Below are 21,435 nucleotides of genomic sequence, written 5' to 3' on the forward strand. Positions count from 1 at the left end.
CAAAAGCCTTCTGGTCTTCTAACTCAACCCGATATTCCACAGTGGAAGTGGGATGGTATAGCTATGGACTTTATCACAAAATTGCCTAAGACTGCAAATGGCAATGATACGATTTGGGTCATAGTTGATCGTCTCACTAAGTCTGCACATTTCATACCAATCAAAGAGACTGACAGAATGGAAAAGTTAGCTCGACTCTATGTTAAAGAGATTGTTACTCGTCATGGTGTCCCTACTTCTATTATCTCGGATCGCGATAGTCGATTTGCTTCCAATTTCTGGAAATCCTTGCAAGCGTCTCTTGGAACTCGACTCGACATGAGTACAGCTTATCATCCGCAAACGGACGGTCAAAGTGAACGAACTATCCAAACTTTGGAGGATATGCTACGAGCATGTGTTATCGATTTCGGTAAAGGGTGAGATAAACACCTACCTTTAGTCGAGTTTTCTTACAACAACAGCTATCACTCTAGTATTAAAGTTGCACCATTCGAAGCTTTATACGGTCGCAAATGTAGATCTCCGTTGTGTTGGGATGAACTCGAGGACAGACAATTAACTGGTCCTGAACTTATTCATGAAACTTCCGAAAAGATCGTGCAAATCAAGTAGCGTTTAGAAACCGCTCGTAGTCGACAAAAGAGTTATGCCGACCCTCACCGAAAACCGTTAGAATTCCAAGTTGGAGATAACGTTATGTTAAAAGTATCTCCTTGGAAAGGTGTTATCCGCTTCGGTAAACGAAGTAAACTCAGTCCGCGTTATGTTGGACCTTTCAAAGTTATTCAAAGAATCGGTCCCGTTGCGTATCGATTAGAACTTCCAGCTGAACTAAGTCAAGTACATGATGTGTTTCATGTCTCAAATCTGAAAAAGTGTCTCGCCGAAGATACTCTTGTTATTCCTTTGGATGATATCCGCATTGATGAGCAAATGCACTTTGTCGAAGAACCTATAGAGATTATGAAAGAAGAGGTCAAAGAGACTCGTAAGAGCAACATACCTATTGTTAAAGTCCGTTGGAATTCGCGTAGAGGCCCCGAATATACCTGGGAACGCAAAGACCAAATGATACGAAAATACCCCCATCTCTTCCCAACTGTTGATGAAGCAGAAGGGAACTCCACTTAAAACTTTGGGACGAAGTTTTCATTAACGGGGAGGTACTATAACGACCCTCATTTTTCCATCTATATAATGCCCGAACAAAAGATTTAAGTATAATGAATAAACTCTAAGTACTAATAAAAGGTCGTTATATACATACGAAATTAACGAACGTTAAACGAATAATAAATTTTATTCAACAACGTACGCGTAAGAATTTTTATAAAAAAAAAAATTTATGTCATAACATGATTACATATAAAATACTTATATTAATTTTATATTTAGTTAATATATTATACAATTAATAAATACAAGTATATATAAATGTAGTAACATATATAAAACTAATAAAATTATAAAGTAATAATTTAATTAAATAAAAACCACATTTAGTAATTATAATTTTATAAATACCGAATATATATTTATATTTATCAAAATTCGTATTTAATAATTAAATAAAAATAGAAATTTAGTTAGTTAACATTTTTAGAACTATGAATATATATATATATATATATATATATATATATATATATATATATATATATATATATATATATATATATATATATATATATTTTAAAAAGTAGTATTTTTTTTATATATAAACTAGATCTAGATCCACTTTTATTTATTTTATTCCTACTTTTAACTTTACTTTTATTTATTTATATTTTGAAATGGTGGCATGACTGGCCATAAATACTTTTAATTTTTTTTACAAGACACTAGTTATTTTTTTATATAAACTTTTGTATTTTTTTATTTTCTCTTTACCAAAAATTGTAACTATAAATACCATAGCCTAGTTCACAAATTTTGTACACTAAAAACTTGAAGAATTCTCTCTCAAACCTCTGAAAAAATTATTTTTGTAAGTTCTCTATATTATTTTTATAGTTTTTATTTAGTTTTTATCATATTTTTGTGCTAGTTTTATGTTAAATACCAAATAAATACGAAATTAATTATAGTAAATAATGTAAATACATGATAATTAGTATTAAGTATCCTAATGACTATAAAAATTATTTTTATGAATTATACATTCGAATTTATATTTATTAAAAATCAAAAACTGATTTTTTTTTATATTCGGTATATATAGATAATGAAGAAATAAATAGTAAACAATTTTATATATTATATTTTATAATTTTCGCTTGTTCCTTAGGTCATAAAAGTAATTATAAAAATTTATGTTTGATTTATTTGTCATTTTAAATAATTAATTTGTATTTTCTTCTACTTTTGCTACAGTACCGGAAAATCTGTTTTAAAAAGAAAAATAGAATTTAATGATATAACATGTTTATGACTACAATAATCAATGGAAATTACTTAGGAACTAATAAGAAAGTTATAAAAATTATTTTTAGAATTAATAATTATATATTTCTATTTAATTCCGAATTTAAACTAAAAACAATACAAAAGTTGAATTAAATAGTTAAACTATTAATATAAATGTACAAATAATTTTTCTAAGCTTAATACACTATATTAGGCATACGAAAATTTTAGATGAATTAATTGAGTTGATATAATAATTATTACTTTATAAACTTTGATTTATCTTGAACCGAAAAAGAAATTAGAAATAAATACTTTTACACCATAACAAAAATTTATAAATTTTTTCTAAGTTTATTTTGGTTAGTAGAACCTAAGAAAAATATAAAATGTGTTGTTAAACTTGTTTATCTATTTATTTGTATTTTAGCTATAAAAAAAAATTTAATATTTAATACATAAAACTTAATATTTATGTATAGAAAATTTTTATAATGTTTTATACATGTCACTTACTATTATGAAATCAATAAAACACTTGTTAGCATTTTTAGATAATTATTGGTACTTATATTGACATAAAACTTAAAATTAAACTATACATATTTTAACATATAAGATAAATATATATATATATATATATATATATATATATATATATATATATATATATATATATATATATATATATATATATACATACATATTAACTTGATATTAATACATACCCATTCATAAAACACAATTTCTATGTATAACACTTGTTTACCTACTTAAATATATCCTACTTATTATTAGGATTTAAAAACCAAACAATCTTAATAACGATAATACAATCGAACTTAAGTAAATACTTATTGTATAAAGTATTTAAAGTGTTGTATTCCTATACGCACCTAAAAACGTATTGGAACGGTATATTAGATGGGTATAGATCTTGATCTTTCTCGAGTGGATGGACGCTCGAAAGTCTAGGCGGAGAGTTTGGATTACCGAGTTAAAGGATCCTGTGGCTCAGAAACCTACGACCTGAAAAGGCCATTTTAAATTGAAAGTGTTAGATTGGAAGCTTGTCTAGTATGAAAAGCCTTTCCAAAACGATAAACCTTCTTTAAACTTACTATAAAAGAAAATACTTACACTTATCATAATACGGGCAAAACATCTAAACTATTCTCAACTTATTCTTAGGTTGACTTCTCTGTGCTTCGATCATCCATACTTTCTCTTTAAGGAATACTTTCACTCACTGAATTACTAAGGTGACTTTCATAGCCCCACTCTTATTGCTATAGAACTTTTTATACTTACTAGGGTGAGACACATGCTGCTTTTATACTTTAAACAACTTAGACACAAGTACGAACCTAAACTGTTCTATGACTAGCTTATGCTACTAAGACCCCACAGTGATATTTTTTAATTGCTTTCAGGATAAGGCATTCTTAATTATTGGGGGTAGGCCTATCGGGAGTAACGTCCCCGATACATTTGACCGCGATGCCTTTGTATTACTTAATAATGATTTAAACATGGTGATAAGGTACTGTCAACTTATCATCGGGGCAACAAAATAAACGTTTAGTCTAAAATATCACGAATCAGTACTACTTTTGGATCTGCGTGATCTACTTTTATAACAAATCTTGTGGTCTAAGAACAAACGGTCAATCATATTTGTTAAACCTATGAATTTCACTCAACCTTTTTAGTTGACACTTTTAGCATGTTTGTCTCAGGTACTGAATGATCAGGACCTCTATATCTACTGCTTATGTGATGACTTACTTGGCTAGGATCAAGACTTATCGCATATTTACTTTTCTGCATTTGAACAATTTATAATTCTTGTAACGACATTATTAATCCTTCCGCTGCAAATTTGGTTTTATTCATATAGTATTTGTTCTCATTTTATAATATGTTGGTATGTATTATGATATTGAATCACATTTCGCCCAGGCCCTAACTGGGGGTGTGATAGTCTATACCGACCATTATGCTCTTAGATACCTATTTTCGAAACAAGATGCTAAACCACAATTAATCCGCTGGATCTTACTCTTACAAGAGTTCGATATTGAAATCCGAGACAAAAAGGGAGCAGAAAATCTCGCCGCTGATCATCTTTCTCGTCTTGAAAATCCCGAATTAGAAGTTCTAAATGAATCGGCCATACAAGACAACTTTCCTGATGAATATCTCTTGAAAATCGATTATAATGAAATTCCATGGTTTGCAGACTATGCAAACTACTTAGTATGTGGATTCCTTAAAAAAGGGTTGTCGTACCAAAAACGAAAGAAATTCTTTAGTGATATAAAACACTATTTTTGGGAAGATCCACATTTTTTTAAAAGTTGTCACGATGGAATAATACGCTGATGTGTATTCGGGGAGGAAGCTAGTCAAATCTTAAACCATTGTCACACATGACCAACAGGAGGGCATTATGGGCCTCAGCTCACAGCAAGAAAAGTTTACGACGCTGAATTCTATTGGCCTACAATTTTCAAAGACGCACACCTTCTTTGTAAGTCCTGTGATGCATGTCAAAGGGCCGGAAAAATAAGTCAACGTGATGAAATGCCACAAAATGTCATTCAAGTATGTGAAGTATTTGACATTTGGGGTATTGACTTTATGGGTCCATTTCAAAATCTCATAATAATCTCTACTTTCTCGTTGCCATTGATTATGTATCTAAATGGGTGGAAGCACAAGCTCTCCCAACTAATGATGCACAAGTTGTAGTTAACTTTTTAAAACGTCTTTTTGCCAGGTTTGGAACACCGAAAGCTTTAATAAGTGATCGGGGTACTCATTTTTGTAATAATCAACTTGAGAAAGTTCTTAAAAGATATGGAGTAACTCATAAAATTTCAACCGCTTATCATCCACAAACAAGTGGACAAGTTGAAAATACCAACCGAGCATTAAAACGTATTCTAGAGAAAACCGTAGGATCAAATCCGAAGGAATGGTCCATGAAATTGGAGGATGCACTCTGGGCTTTTAGAACAGCCTACAAAACTCCAATTGGAACCACACCTTTTAGACTCGTTTATGGAAAAGCATGTCATCTTCCAGTAGAAATTGAACATAAAGCATTTTGGGCTTTGAAGACATGTAATCTTAATTTACATGAAGCCGGACGTCTACGATTAAGTCAGCTAAATGAATTAGGAGAATTAAGACATGAAGCATATGAAAATTCGTTAATCTATAAGGAAAGAACGAAGAAATGGCATGATAAAAGAATCAGAAGTTCAAAAGAATTTAAATAAGGAGACAGAGTTCTTCTTTTCAATTCATGATTCAAGCTATTTCCTGGAAAATTGAAATCAAGATGGTCTGGACCATTCATAGTCAAAAGAGTTTTCCCGTACGGAACAGTAGAATTAATAAATTCAAATGGGATTGAATTTAAGGTTAATGGTCACAGAGTTAAACATTACATAGATAATCCAATGGAAGTTGAAGATGAAGTTAATCACAATTTCGACACCACAGCTAACTAAGTGTGGGAAGGTTTGAATCTTTTTAGGGTAATATATATTTCTGTTAGAGTTAGATATTCTGTTTTCATGTAGTTTTAGAGAATGGAATTCGAATGGTCTTTCCCTAGCAGACCCTAAAGAACTAGTCTTCTCCCCCCATTCTGAATTTTTATTTTTTTTAGGTTTTACGAGATGAAGAATTCCTGTGAACTAAACCATGGTCTAATGCTACACGCTTTGATCACTAAACGTAATAATGACACACTCCCGAGTGACCTGGTATCAGTAATAAGAGCCAAATTGGACGGAGTAAGAAAAGAACTCAGGAACGATCATAATAAGTTACATTTTGGTAAATGAAAATCAAAATCCGCAGCGAAAAGAAGAGCACGACACCTTGAAAGATGTCACAAATGCTGAAAATGGTCACACGAAGGAAAATGCTCGACGAATCAGACATATTCCAATACCGAGTTCGTTACTTTATGTAGAGAAGGACCGTTCATATATTTTGAAGAAAAATCGTTGAATGCTCGAGGTTATGCCTATGTAGCCATGGAAAACCAATTAGTCCGACTATCTTATGAGTGGGCTAAAGCAGGTCACTGAGAATTCTATCTCACAGGTAAGTATGTACAGTTTTTATTTTTATTTTATTGCTTTTAACCTTTTGATAATAAACGCTAAATCGTTCACTATAAATTATTAAATTGGTATTCAATAAAATTAGGTATGCGTAACCGAAATTATTGATATCATGCAAAAATTTATTACATCACTGCGAAATTTACCGTTTATTCTTAAGGTATAAATATCTTTAATCAATCAACCCAAAATATTTCAAAAATTTGTCAGGAGTAAAACTAGGTAATATAGCCGAAATTACTTTACCGAAAAGAGGGGCGTACTGCAACTTCCTGTTGGGTATTGTGGGAGAGGTGCTTTACACGGCTTACTTAGCCCTAGCGGGGTGGGCGGTATGGGTGACATAGTCACACGGAGTCAGGGTTTCTCCGCCAGAATAAACCTTTTTGAATATTTTTGATAATATTTGATTGATTAAAGTGGGATAAAAGACCAAAAAGTTTTTTAATTTTTATTTTTACTATGTTTTTAAAATTAATATATTAATATTAAATTATTATTGTAAACTTTTTAAATCAATATAATTAAGTTTGTAAATATTTGAAAATTTTATATTTTTAATATAAGTTTGTATGTATAAAAACAAAATTATAATATAAATTTGGTGTGAATTTTTAAAATTTTAATAATATGAATTTTTAATTTTATGCATTTTAAATTTAAGTTTGGTGTGAATTTAAAAACAAAAATTTACTTTATTTCACTAAGATAAAAATATGATTTTTAAAATTCGTCGTGAGTTGAAAACTAGATCATTGAACCGAAATTGCTCTACCCAAGGGAGGGACGAGAACTTTTGTTATCATTATTTTTAATCTTATTGAATTAAAGTAAGCCAAAAACATTAAAAAAAATCCAAAAATCTTTACTTTTAAAATAGCGCTTTGAATTGACAAATTTTAAAATTTTGTCGAGGGACGGACTAGGACAACGATCCGAAACACCCTCACTCCTAAAAAGAAACAAATTTTTTAAAATTTTATTAATTTATGTTTTATTAGTATAAGGTTTTTATATAAAAAAAAAAGCAAAAAGCAACTGTAACCGGACCCCATGCGATCGCATGGGATTTGGCCTTCAGAGCCATGCGATCGCATGGAACTGAAAATCTGGCCAGGATCAAATATCAGTCGAGCTTCTCTGTCTCCACACAACACACACACATATAAGAAAAAACACACACATATCACCCAAATTTCATTAATTTTTCACCAAAATTCACCAAATTTCGTCCTACAATCCGCTATAATAATGCCTAGGTTCGGATTTTTCAACAAGAAGGTAAAAATTACACTCCTAAACTCTTAAATTTTCTAGTTTTTGTGATATTTATCAATATTTTACCTAATTCAATTTTGTTAATTTCTAGTGTAATTAATGTTAAATTGTTAGTATATTATGCATGTATAATCTAGATTGATGCTATTTAGCATGATTTGAAGCCAAAAACTTCAAAATTTTTAGGAATCTAGGGTTTGTGTTCTTGAGCAATTTGGGACTTTTTGATATAAATAGGTTATGGCCGATTTTTGTCATGAATTATTGCTAAAATAAGTAGTGTAACATGTTTAGGTAGCTAAATGATCCAAACTTTGATCCTAAACATGATTTTTGAGAATTAAAGTGGACTTTTTAAGTCTAAAGTTCATGAACTTGATTAATTTGATATAATTGCCATTTGAGACTTGTTTAATTGTTAGTAATGACTATTTTGACATGTTATTTGAGTTAAATGCTTATGAATTTTGTATACATTTTCATATATGCTTATTTGAAAAAGTGTAGATTTTGATAAAAATATGAAAATGAGCATAAGTTTAGTATAGATTAAACATGTCATTATGATTGTTTTAGTTTGTTATCTTGCTAACACTAATGCATATTTGGATGCACAAATTTCGTGTTTAATATGTTTTGCAGAAATATACTGAAACTGGAGGTGCATCAACATCATCTAGACAACCACAACCGGAACCTGAGCCAGAATTGCAATATGAGCCAGAACCTGAACAAGAACCACAACAGGAACAACAACATCAACCTGATCAACACGTACCTTATTATGATCCGCTACAATTTGTTGATGCCTTCATAGTATTTCCGATGCATCCGCCTGTAGAATACCCAACGATTCCTGAACACACGTTGCATCCTAATCTGAGATTAGATAGAAGCTGGAGAGATTACCCGATATATCAAAGTAACAAATTCAAACTGATACCGAAAAATGTAGAAGTGCCAAGGGTAATTGATTGGGAGCCTTTAGAAAGGGTCCAACTAGTTAACTCAGTTAGGGAGCATCTGATCCAAAGGTATGGCAGTTCTTCTTTTCACGATTGGGAACGTTTATTCACCATTTGTAGACCTGTATATAAGGAATGGTACATTGATCTTATGAGTACTATAGCGTTAAATGCGGATGTAGATAGATTAGATGATAGAAGTTTTCTTAGATTTATACTTGGTCGTAGGATGTACAGGATGTCCATGCTGGACATGGCCAGGGCTTTGCAGATATATACTCCTGGTGAATTACTACTATCCGATTGTATGAATTTGATTTATCATGGTGAAAGGGTAGATAGGAATTTTGACGCAAACGCCATCTGGAGGCGTATGTCAGATTATAATGTTTTTACGCTGGGAGGAAAACACTCCTACTTACATAACAAAGCCGAGCTTCGTATAATTCATAGATTTTTGACTAACTCGATTACACAGAGAGGTCACAATAAGGAGAAAATGAATTTACATGATTTATTTTACCTAAAGTGTATTCGAGACCCAAGAGGCTTTGTTAATATCCCTTACTGTGTTGGTTTTTATTTGTCTAAGATGGTGGAAGGAATACAGGAAGGGGGAATAATAGGAGGAGGTATTTTTGTTACTCTCATTGGAGAGTATTTGGGTGTAGATAGGGATCAAGGGGGTCCACTTTTGGAATGTAGGGAACAGGTTGAGCCTTTAGGATTGAGGGTCTATCAGGGTGCTAAGGTATTGAAAAGTAGACGCAATCAGGCAATACCATATGTTGGTAATCATCCCCAGGTAGAGAGAGGTTCAGATGAAAGCAGATGACATTAGGGATGTCATTAGGGAGGCTATGACTGATGTCTACCAGCGTGTAGATGAGGTGGAAATGACAAACGAGGAGAGATTTAGTCGGATGGAGCAGTGGCAAGCCCGGAATGATTACGAGCATTCCAGGCAACGACAGCATGATAGATGGGACTATCATCAGCGTCAGATCATGAGCCAGCTGTCACCTCAGGATCACTACGTACCGACCCGACCCGCTTACTATCCTCCACACCAGCTCGAGATAAGACCACCATATACTCTCTATGACCCTAACCAGGCCTATCAGTACACCTATCACCAACCATGAAACCCGGACGACGACATGAACTGGAACCCCTATCCAGATTGATATAGTTCATGTTGGTGATTTCTATGATTTCTATCTTTTTATTATTTCTATTTATTTATGTTTAAACACATTATATTTTGATACTTTTATTGTAATGTTTAATATTTTTATTTGTTGTACTAATATTTCATATTTGATTTAAAAGTGGGATTTTAAGTCCCATTTCAAATTACCATGCATGTTTATATTTGTATTGTATGTATTTTATTTCATATACACAACAGGGTAAAACAGCGCATTTTCAAAGACTGGCATTAAGTTCAGCAAAAGCTACTAATTTTGTCGACAAAACGATAAACGAATGTGATGTAACAACAAGAAGGAATGAACAAATGATGTGCACCATTTATCATTCAGCAAACAAACGCCAATATGTTTGGAAACTTTGGTAAAATTTAATCATTTTTCTACGCTAATCACCCTCAATAATTTAAATTATTACTGATTTCTTGCAAATGAGGGCATTGCAAGATCTTAAGTGTGGGAAGGAGTTAAATTCTTTCGGATTTTTAAAATTTTAACTTATACACTTGGTTACCATTAAAAATACTAGTAACGCAGTAGTTGTATTAGAATCTAGTGCTCTCTGATAATAAAGAACAGCCCTAGTCTTATATACTGACTACCCAATTCTAGTAAAATTTTGGAAAGGGTCAATTAAATGAATTCAAAATCATGTTTATACATATTTATGAACGATAAAACTAGGTGTTAATACCGAAATTATTGTTACCTCGGAAAGGACATAAATTGAGAAACAAACCAAAATGTTAGAATTCATTTAAAATGGAATAGAGGACAATAAAAAGGAAAAGAAAGGAAAATAAAAGCCAAGTGTGGAAAATTTTTTACCAAGTTATTTAAAACATATATCACATATTTTTGTACAAATAACTGAAGATACTTTTGTTTTGGACAATTTAATCAGTTTTACCCAATTTACTATAATATATTTGAAAGAAAGATGGATCTACACGATGAATCAATTCCATCATTAAAAGGAAGTAAAGTCTTCCGAAAAAGACACGCGCTTCTTGATTTAGGTCAGTCCGTTGCATTAACATTAAAAGCTCTACCATGGGGTGGTCCGCTATCTTTTCGCTTGTTTGGGCATGTATTTCTGAAATGGCCCGTCTGTCCGCATTCGTAGCACTTTTTCGGTCCATTGGTGTTTGGCTTCCCATTCAAAGTAGTGACCTTGCAGTCTTTTCCAACATGCCCAGTCCGTTGGCACTTCTCGCAGACAACATTGCAATACCCAGTGTGGTGTTTGTAACACCTCTTGCATTGAGGTAGGGTTCCCTTGTAGTTCGGGTTGGAGTTGGTGTTGTTGTTGGGGTTGAGGTTTCCACCGTTGTTGTTTCCTCTGAAACCCTCATGTCGTTTCGCCGGGTTCTGTTCATAGTTTCTTCCCCTGTTGTTGTTGTTGTTGTTGTGGTGGTGGTTATACCATTTGCGCTTCTCACTAGTACCCGCTTCAGACTTATTTTTCTCCGGTTCATCGATGGTTATCTGATTCATTAAAGTATGCGCCATGCGCATCGCTTCGAGAACATTCGGTGGCTTGGATGAGGTGACGTTTCCTTTGATGGACTTAGGGAGTCCCCAGAAGTATCTCTCCATTCGCTTGAATTCTGGGGTGACCATTGTCGGACACATCAGGGCTAGTTCCAAAAATCTCCTGTTGTAACCATCAAGGTCATTCCCAACGGCCTTTAACTGCATGAATTCCATTTCCATCTTTTGGATTTCGGTTATCAGACAATACTTCTCAGTCATGGTACTTTTAAATTCCTCCCATGGCGTAGCATACGCCTCATCAATGCCTTGTGCCTGTGCCATTGTGTTCCACCACGTGAGCGCGTAGTCAGATAGCGTGCAAGAAGCAAATTTGGTTTTGCTGTCCTCCGAACAGTTGCTAACTCGGAATACTGATTCAAGTTTCTCGAACCATCTGGTGAGACCAACCGGTCCCTCAGTGCCGCTGAAGTTATGTGGTTTACAGCCCTGGAATTCCTTGTAAGTACACCCATTTCGAACGGGTGGGATAACTGGTGGTGGTGGCGGTGGAGCTTGGAGGTTTCTTTCTGCTAGGGCTGCGGCTACACATTCTTGGATCATCTCTTCAATTTGAGCAGCAGTAGGTGTGGATCGACCGTTAGCCATGATGTTCTAAACAAAAATTTTGACTCAAGTCAAAATCCAGTATTCAATGTATAATAATATAGTATATAACAACCAACATGTAAACAGCACAACACATGTTAATTAAGTAACGCAAGTTGATACAAGTACCGCAAAACACCATACAGTAACGTAAATAGAACACTTGTGCAAAAAGTAACATCACAAAGTTTCCATTCATTAATAATAAGTTTCATACATCATGATAGATTCGTACAATACATAAGTGAAATAAGAAACTACAACTAGATTACATCATGAAATCTAATACAAAAGGTCCTACGGTGAAGGTGGGTGTAGGATGTCTAAAACTTGAGCCAACTGCTCCTCGAGCTCAGTAACCCGAGCTCGGAGGATTCCCACCTCCCTTGTCAATTCCTCGACAGTGGGAGATGGTGGTGCCGGTGGTGCAGGTGGTGCCGGTGGTGCAGATCGCACGAAACGGGGTGCAGACGTTCCGGCTCCAGAAATAGTCAGTACGTAACGGGGTGTCTTACGCACTTGTGGGTCAGCAGGGTACAGAACAAGCCGCTTACGAGCAGTAACCCTACGACGCCTACCAAATGCGTCAATGAAGGCTCGTCCTCCGTTGATCCCCGGAATGATGGTACCGTCGAAGCGATACCGCTTCTTCGGCGGGGTGGAGGGTGGCTGAATAGGTATATCAGCAGGGTCCTCGTCGTCACTGGAGTCTGATGAAGAATCATCTGATGAAGAATCGGCGGATGATGAGTCATCCGAATCATGTGGTGGTGGCACGGTGGCTGAACTGACAGTCCGAAGGCGGCCAACATCTCTCTGTGTCTGCCTGGCGGAATCGACACTAAATGTCCATTAGCAGCGCGTCGGCACGGCATGCGCATATGGTTACGGAATGGCCCTTCCCCGAACTCCGCGGGAATCACAACACCACCGATGCGGGGCTGTGGCTCCGAGGATCCGGGAGCAGACGGAGCTGGAATCTCTGTAGGGTCCATGTGTCCGTCAATAGTAGCCACTGGTGCAGGCGACTGGCTGCTAGTCCCGGAAGATGAAGCGCCGGGGTCACTCGTGCGTATCGGGATCGATGGATCGGCAATGGTGGTAGGTGGGGTAGCTGAAGAGTCTAAACTGCCCAAAATGATAGCAGGTGGAACATCCGACATCTGAACAAGGAAAAATAAATTTTCCATGTCAGTAAGTCATAAAGCAAGCACGTATTAGGCCAACAGTTTAAATCATGTATAACAATAAATAGCATGGCAATAATAATGAATCGTACAAAAGTAGCATGCAATCGAAAGCAAGTGATATCATACAGTAGTGAAATCAGGTAGTAGCGTATGGCATATAGCAGTAAAAGTAAGCAGCAGCATGCAGTAAGTTCAGCGGAAACAAGTAAACTAGCAAGTTGTAGATTAGTCCTATTAGTGAATCCTACTTAGGTCGGTCTTAGACTCACTAATGCAACCTAATTCCCTACAACCAATGCTCTGATACCAAATGTGATGCCCCGTACAAAACCATCGTGTACGAATCATCAACAACAGGATCATTACAAGGTTAAGTACTATATGCTGTAATAAAAGAAGTTGCATTCACGATAAAAAGGTGACGTCATAATCGATATCAAATGTTTTACACCAACAGTATGCTTCTACGAATAGCAAGCATGAATAAATGTATGTGACCCTTAGGTCGCTACAAAACATAGTTCAAAAGTATTAAAGTTTGAATGCAAGATAAACAGTTCATGCGGTGATAACACTAGAGCAGCGGGTGTCTACGGTAAGACTAGTACACAGCGGAAGCTAACCTCAAGCACCTGAGAAAAACATGCTTAAAAATGTCAACACAAAGGTTGGTGAGCTATAGTTTAAGTATAACAGTATGTAAGGTAGGCCACGAGATTTCAGTGCTACAAAGAGCGTTTCAAAACAGTATGATAAAGTATATGTTAACTGGGGGCACTTGGTAACTAACTTAACGTTTATACCCCCTGAAAGTACACTTGGCAAGTGCGTATGTTTACGAAGTATTAAACACTCGTTGACTGCTAGCGCGACTAGCCCGAGTGGGGATGTCAAACCCTATGGATCCATATCTAAGATTCGCATTCACGGTTCAAAAACAAATGACTAAACGTTACCGAGCTAAAGGGAATGTTTCTGCCGTTATATAACCCACACATATATAAGTTTAAGTACTCATGCCTAGTATGTAAAACATAAAATCCGCATGTATTCTCAGTTCCCAAAATAAGTTAAAGTACAAAGGGAATGCTATAACTCACAATGATAAAGTAGCGGTAAAGTATGACTCGGAAAGTAAGCAAGTAATGAAGGTCATCCAAACGGGTCCTCAACCTAAGTCAAATAGTACTAAGTCAGTAAATCGTTCAAATAGGTTTAAAAGTATGTAAATAAGGTCTTAAAACAAAAGGCGTAAAGTAAGTTTCGTTTATGAAAGTAGTTTAAAACAAAGGCTGACTTCAGTCAGTCACCACGGCCTCTACCCTTACTGAATTAAGGTGAGACCAGTGGAAATGGCTCCGTATATGAGTCCTTTAAGTGTGGTAAAATTTACAGAAGCAAACTCGTCTTCGTTTGACCGTGGCGACAGTCTAAGTGCGAGTAGGTCAGAAATTTCTGCACAACGTTAAAAGGACATAGTGACGATCGGAGGGCCATAAATCCTAAACCGTAACTCGGATTAAGATGAGTCCTATATGAAAAGTTATCTACTCGAACAGAACTATTTGAAAATCATAATCACAACAGCCCAGGTCTACTGGTCTGTTACAGAAACCATAAAACAGTAGGTAGCAGACAGAAAGCAGAAAAATAATGGGTTCCGGTGAGTTTGGTGCTTGATGTTCATCATGGTTCTCATCCTTGATGCCTATAGCTTTAAGTGTACAACTCGTTGATGTGTTTGCATCATTTTAACCAAGGTTTGACCATCATAACCCAAGTGTAAGTCTAAGACATGAAGCACAACTCACTTAAGTGTTGCAAGTGTTTTGATGAACCAAAGTTACATCAAAGTCTTAGATTCAACACATACATGAAATGTAAAAGTAATACTAACTAAATTTTGACAATTATGACACAAGTGTGAGTCTAAGACATGTAGATCAACTCACTTAAGAGTTGTATGAAGTTGATGAACCAAAGTTACATCAAGGTCTTAGATCTAACACTTACATGAACTTTAAAAGTAAAAACAAGTTACAAACTTGAAAGTAAACTAACTAATCAAGATCTTAAGATGTAGAACATAGTTCTTAGTTAGATCTTGAAGATCCAAGACCCAAAAGTCTAGATCTAAGGTTATTAAGTTAAATTCAACACAAGTATGTAAAGTTATAAATAAAGAGTTACACTTCCATGTTCTTGAATCTTTAAAGTTAACTTTAAGTTTCAAGAAAGTATGATATCAAGACTAACTTGTAGTACTTGACCAATAACAACAACAAACATTAAATTAAAGTGCATGATATAAAGAGATAAACTAAGTAAATAAGTAAAAGGTTCATGGTTGTTCATACTTTTAAAGATTCAACCAAAGTTTGATCTTTAAGTAAAGTAAATTTTAAGTTTACTTCAAGAACTACAAGTATGATTTCAACACATGAACTTACAATCTTTGAAACAATAAAAGTAGAATCATAAGCTAGTAAGTTTATGTTCATGTATGTCTTGTAAATACAAGATAAAATGGAGAATCAAACTAGAAAGTTTGGTTCTTAGTAACTAGTAAAGGATGACCACAACAACAAGTAAGTAAGTAACAATAACAAACAAGTAATCAAACAAACAACCAAAGAACAAATGATGATGATGTTTAAGTAGCTAAAGGCTACGGTTTTAGAAAGAAAAGAAAGGGAGAAATGATTCAAGTTTACTTACAAGAACTAGAGAGAAAAGTGAGAGAGAAAGAGTTGCAAGTATGAGAGTGTTTTGGAAAATGAGAGAATGAGTGAACTAGTAATGCAAAATGAAGTGAAAACTCCCCTTGATGATACAAGGGGGCGACGGTTACAGCAGCAAAAGAGAGGGGGAGAGTTGTTTAGTGGTCTCTTGCATGAAAAGTCTTACAAAGGTGGTTAATAGGTGGGGTTTCATGGGGATTACATGCAAACTAGATTCCAATTCTTAACTAACTAGTTCCTTTCACTAAATAATACTTACAAGTGGAAGAGTGGGCTAGTTAGTCCACTTAAAAGGTAGGGTGGGCTTATAAGCCCAAAGTCATGAGTCCAAAACACTAAATAAAAGCCCAAGTCCCAATAATAACAAGTTAATCCAATTAAAGCCCAAGTAATTAACTAATAATCATAGTTAATTAAAATGATTAATAAACTTAATCATGAATGCAAATAATATCTAAAAATATTATTCGTGAAAGTTCGTGTGTCACAAAGACGTTTCGGGCAATTAAAGTCAAGTACGGTTAATCATTACAACATGTAAATGTAATAACATACATTCGTTTAATCACACGTATTAATAATAATAATTATTAATAAATAAACGTTGGAAAATCCAGGGTCGTTACAAATCAGATCCCCAGAAAGGATAATCTCCTTAAAAGATCAAAAATCAACTTTTAAGACTGATATTACTCAATCCTTGAGATTGACTTTTAAAGATTGAGAATTCAAACTCATAGAATTCGATGATATCTAAACTCGAGCTTGAACGAGAGAATATTTTGATCAAAATTACAAACCGATTTGTTTTCTGAAAACCCATTTTTAATGCGTTCATTACCATTGAACGTAAAATCCTAGGAATTCACCTAGAATTCATCAGGTCACCTGAACCAAATCGGGTGTCAACCGTAAGAACGGTGGTTGCATAGCATGGTCGAAGACAGGACCTTGTGCCAGACCGAAAAATTATAGGGTGAGCTTTACTATTGCTCCTACAAAGGATAGTAATTGCATCCGATACGTTATAGACCATAATTAAAAGCATGTCATGGGACATTGCCTTAACAGTTGTTTGTTCAACGCTTTCCTTTACAACCGGACGGTAGTTTACCTAAAGGTAATATATGGAGCAAGTATACTGGACGTGTTGCTTTCCTAATACAAGGTTAGTAAGTGGGTGACACAAAACCACAAGTTTTGAGCTAAATTTTCAAATCTGAAACCCACCAATCCCACAAAAATAATTTGCAAACACCGGTGAAGGGTTATTCCGGAAAACTTATCTAGGGTAAAAACTAGATTTAATTTTCAAAAGATCAAATGTTTTCATAAAGATCCAATTTCCTTAAGGATCTAAATTTTCATAGTCATGTAGGACTGTAAACCACAACGTTACTATCATTGTTTATACCGCCGTATAGAAATTACTGATGTACAAAGTGTGAAGAATAAAGAAGTGATTCTAGTATTTTTATTTCAAGACTATATTGCTTGAGGACAAGCAACGCTCAAGTGTGGGAATATTTGATAATGCTAAAAACGAACATATATTTCATAGCATTATCCCTCAAGAAAGACAAGCTTTTAGTTGCAATTGTTCTATTTACAAGTAATATTCGTTTAAATAATAAAAGGTGAAGACAAAAGACAGATTCGACGAATTGAAGACGCAAACGACCAAAAAGCTCAAAAGTACAAAGTACAGTCAAAGTGGTTCAAATTATTGATGAGAAACGTCTCGAAATTACAAGAGTACAAGACACAAAACGCAAAATACAAGATATTAAATTGTACGCAAGGACGTTCGAAAATCCGGAACCGGGACCAGAGTCAACTCTCAACGCTCGACGCAACGGACTAAAAATTACAAGTCAACTATGCACACGAATATAATATAATATTTAAATAATTCTATAAATTATTTATATATTATATTATTATTAAAAATCGTCGGCAAGAAAGAAAACAAAGTCATGTGAACTCTCCCAGCTGGCCATGCGATCGCATGGCCTGGAAGAACAAAAGCCATGCGATCGCATGGCCCCAGAAGTCAGGCCACATATATAAATTTCGCGTGTTTTGGCCAGTTTTAATATATCTTTTTCTCTATCTCTCTCACGTATACATATATATATATATATATATATATATATATATATATATATATATATATATATATATATATATATATTTTAATTTTAATTTTAATTTTAAATTCTAATAATAAGGGTATGTTAGCGAATGTTGTAAGGGTGTAAGTCGAAATTCTGTCCGAGTAACGCTACGCTATTTTTAATTATTGTAAGTTATGTTCAACCTTTTTAAATTAATGTCTCGTAGCTAAGTTATTATTATGATTATTTAAGCCGAAGTAATCGTGATGTTGGGCTAAAATATTAAGACGGGGTAATTGGGCTTTGTACCATAATTGGGGTTTGGACAAAAGAACGACACTGGTGGAAATTAAACTATGGGCTATTAATGGGCTTTATATTTATTTAAATTAAATGATAGTTTGTTAATTTAATATAAAGTTTTACAATTGGACGTACCTATAAATAACCATATACACTTGATCGGACACGATGGGCGGGATATTTATGAGTACTAATAATTGTTCATTTAACCGGACACGAGAATGGATTAATAGTCAATGGACTTATTAAAACAGGGGTGAATTATGTACAAGGACACTTGGCGTAATTGTTAACAAAGTATTAAAACCGTGGGTTACACACAGTCGATATCCTGGTGTAATTATTAAACAAAGTATTAAGACCTTGTTACAGTTTAAGTCCCCAATTAGTTGGAGTATTTGACTTCGGATATAAGGATAATTTGACGAGGACACTCGTACTTTATATTTATGACTGATGGACTGTTATGGACAAAAACCAGACGGACATATTAAATAATCCAGGACAAGGGACAATTAACCCATGGTAACAAATTAAAATCAACACGTCAAACATCATGATTACGGAAGTTTAAATAAGCATAATTTCTTTATTTCGTATTTAATTGCACTTTTAATTATCGCACTTTTATTTACTGTCATTTTATTTAATTGCGCTTTTAATTATCGTACTTTTTAATTATCGCAATTTTATTTTATCGCACTTTTATTTATTGCAATTTCATTATCGTTATTTATTTTACGCTTTAAATTAAGTTATATTTATTTTTAATATTTTACATTAGGTTTTAACTGCGACTAAAGTTTTAAAATCGACAAACCGGTCATTAAACGGTAAAATCCCCCTTTTATAATAATAATATTATTTATATATTTTTGTATTTTTATAATTATAAGTTAAAACTAATATAGCGTTAAACTTGGCTAAGATCCCTGTGGAACGAACCGAACTTACTAAAAATTACACTACTGTACGATTAGGTACATTTCCTATAAGTATTGTAGCAAGGTTTAAGTATATCCACTCTATAAATAAATAAATAACTTGTGTAAAAATGTATCGTATTTAATAGTTTTTCCTTGTAAAAATATAACTATTTTGTATACACCACCTCGCACACATCAACACACAATTTTAAGTAGGGTCTTCATTTATCCAACTTTTTTAATTTAACAATGTCTAACGTTAACGCTAATTCTAATGAAAATGATTTTTCAAACATACCTGGTTCTTATACCAATTTTCCCGTATTCGGTAATCCGAATACACTCGGTGCGTCTTCTTCCAACCCAAACACACAACCATACTTAAATTTTCAATAATTCTATTCTCATCAACAACTATGGAGCAACAACAAGAAATGACGTTTCAACAATTTCAACAACAACTACAGCAACATCTACTACAATCGCAACAATAACTGCAAATGCCTACGCAACCGTAAACGCCTACGCAACCATGATATGACCTAAAGGGACTGTTTATTTTAGTGCGATGTCGTCGGGTCGCTAATCGTCAAATCATGATATTAAGAGGTGATGATAGTCTTAAATTTATAATAGTGGGACCTAAATCTAATACTCCTTCCTAAGGGTGAGTAAGGGAAGTATGACCTAGGTTCGTTTGTTGAAGAAGACAACTGAATTGAAACAATTAATGTAACAATCTAATTTTATCTTAGTGGATGGTTTAAATAAGGAGTAGTTTTGTTTTCGGATTCTGTTCCTAATAAAGTAAAGATTTCAAATAAGGTTAAAGCAAGTGCATGCTATGATTTCGTAAGTTACCCAATGTTGAAATGGTGAACTTATCGGCTCATGTATAAGTGATGATCAGAGAATCGTCATGTTGTACTTGACGTCCCTGTCAAATAATTGTCATGTTACTTGGAAAATATGTCGGTTTGTTGATTTTGAATAGAAGACAATGCACTTTACCCCCACATCCACCATCATAGCTACATGATAGTGTAGACGATTATGTATGCTCCAGGCACGGCCCGAGCTATCGGAATATGCGGCATATTAACATTTACGGGTATATGTACGATAAAGTCTAAACGTGTTTATGCAAGACGAAAGTTCTCAAGATTATTGTAAGACCCTGAATCCAGTTTTGTACATCTACGCGCCACGCACGTATATGCGCACCGCGCATAACTAGCTGGCAGCGTAGATTTACTAAGTAATTAGGTGTTTTAATAAGGGGCATTTGGGTTTTTTCACTTGGGTGCCGAATTTTAGGCCACAAAACTGATCCATTGCTCATCCTTATCCTCATTTCACCATCTTCGCACACATCCACTTATAGAGAGAGAGAGAGAGAGAGAGAGAGGATAAGAGCTTAGAGAGAGAAAGCTTGGAATCTTGAAGAATGAGTTAGATTTTTGACAAAGTCCAAGTATTAAAGTTGCTCATCTCGTTCTTGGCTACATTTTGGTAGTGGTGGTAAGTTCTAACTCTGAATTTTATTTGTTGTATTGACTTCCAAGTTAGGGTTTGAACTTGCATGTTCTTGAGAAAACTCATCTAGCTCACAAATGGGTGTTTGAAGCTAGTTGTGGGTGTTGTTGACCCTTGTTGGCGGGTTTTGGGTTGGAAGACTAATTGGCCATGTTAGGGCTTGTAATTTGGGTATAATCACTAGGGTTAGTGATTATGTTGATGTTGGAACCCAAATGGGCGTGTTTGGAAGCTTGATTTTGATTTGGATCAAAATTAAGGTAAGGTGAGTTGTTTTGGGGAAGACAAGTGTTTAACACTTATTTTTTGGTTTAGTTGGTGTTATTAGGACCATTTTCACTAATGATAGTGATTATGGGTTAGTTTGAGTATTGGTTGTTCTTGGAAGTGCAATTGGGTCAAAAGTGCACTAAGTGTCAATTTGGGTTGGGTTGTAATCCACCATAATTGTGTTGTTTGTAATGTGATAAAT

The sequence above is a fragment of the Rutidosis leptorrhynchoides genome, chromosome 5, assembly GCF_046630445.1.
Source record: "Rutidosis leptorrhynchoides isolate AG116_Rl617_1_P2 chromosome 5, CSIRO_AGI_Rlap_v1, whole genome shotgun sequence".
Classification (NCBI taxonomy): domain Eukaryota; kingdom Viridiplantae; phylum Streptophyta; class Magnoliopsida; order Asterales; family Asteraceae; genus Rutidosis; species Rutidosis leptorrhynchoides.